This window comes from Bison bison, unplaced genomic scaffold (genome assembly GCF_000754665.1).
Source record: "Bison bison bison isolate TAMUID 2011002044 unplaced genomic scaffold, Bison_UMD1.0 scf7180017864492, whole genome shotgun sequence".
Taxonomy (NCBI): Eukaryota; Metazoa; Chordata; class Mammalia; order Artiodactyla; family Bovidae; genus Bison; species Bison bison.
The window spans coordinates 6399903-6401208 of record NW_011495051.1 but is presented as its reverse complement, the minus strand read 5'-3'; the positions used below and the strand labels follow the sequence as shown (position 1 = coordinate 6401208).

General features: G+C 48.9%; 1 pseudogene; it reads right to left on the bottom strand.

Annotated features, from left to right (window-relative positions):
* Nucleotides 1–130: 130 nt before the first annotated feature.
* LOC104979768 lies at nt 131–712 on the bottom strand (annotated as a pseudogene).
* Nucleotides 713–1306: the final 594 nt, after the last annotated feature.

The window sequence follows — 1306 nt, the reverse complement described above, 5'->3', positions numbered from 1 at the left end:
GCAGTGTTTATCTGGTCATTAGAAAGTTAAGGGGTATTTTCTTCAGGAAACATTGTTACAAGTAGTTTCTTCTGCTAAAAGTTGCTTTCTAAATATCTATCTACCACTAATTTAAGACAACTACGCTAGATTAAGTTGTTTCAAAGTAGTTTATTTAGGGGTTCCAGTTTCACTCCTCAATAGATTTTATGTATTTCTCATATGCTTCTTCACTCATTAGTTCATCTAGTTCTGAAATGTCATCTTGATCAGCCAACCATCTTCGTAACAAGACTTGTTGACAAGTCCTGGATTTTCTGCTAGAGCTTTATTAATTTCAGTTACTTCTCCTGATAGAGGAGAATAGAGTTCACTAGCAGCTTTCACACTTTCCAAAGCACCAAACTCCTCTTGTTTGTTCAACTTTGTCCCAACTTCAGGCAGACTACAGTAAACAACATCTCCCAAAGCTGCCTGTGCAAAATTGCTGATTCCCACTGTTCCGACACCATTTTCTGTTGTTACCCATTCGTGTTTTTCTGTGAATTTCACACCGACCGCAGAGCAGGGCCGGTGCGCAGCTCCCGGACGGCACCGGCTCGCAGTCCCCAGGGCCGCGGCGAGCAGGGCGCGCTGGGTGCCGAGATGGCGCGCAGGCTGCCGACCGCGGCCCGCCCGCTCCGCACCGCGCGCAGCGCCATGTTCGCACGGGTGCAGAGGGTCTCCGCGCGGCACCTAGAGCACCCCGGCCGGCGGGGGCGGGGCGGGACCGGTTCGTGTATTTCTGAAGCCTGGCTTGGAGAATTTTGAGCATTACTAACGTGAGAAATGAGTGCAATTGTGTGGTAGTTTGAGCATTCTTTGGCATTGCCTTTCTTCGGGATTGGAATGAAAACTGACCTTTTCCAGTCCTGTGGCCACTGCTGAGTTTTCCAAATATGCTGGCATATTGAGTGCAGTACTTTCACAGCATCATCTTTCAGGATTTGAAATAGCTCAACTGGAATTCCATCACCTCCACTAGATTTGTTTGCTCCTGCTGCTAAGTCACTTCAGTCGTGTCCGACTCTGTGCGACCCCATAGACAGCAGCCCACCAGGCTCCCCCGTCCCTGGGATTCTCCAGGCAAGAACACTGGAGTGGGTTGCCATTTCCTTTTCCAAAGCATGAAAGTGAAAAGTGAAAGTGAAGTCGCTCAGTCCTATCCGACTCTTAGTGACCCCATGGACTGCAGCCTACCAGGCTCCTCCATCCATGGGATTTTCCAGGCAAGAGTACTGGAGTGGGGTGCCATTGCCTTCTCCAGATTTGTTTAGTGACCCTAAAA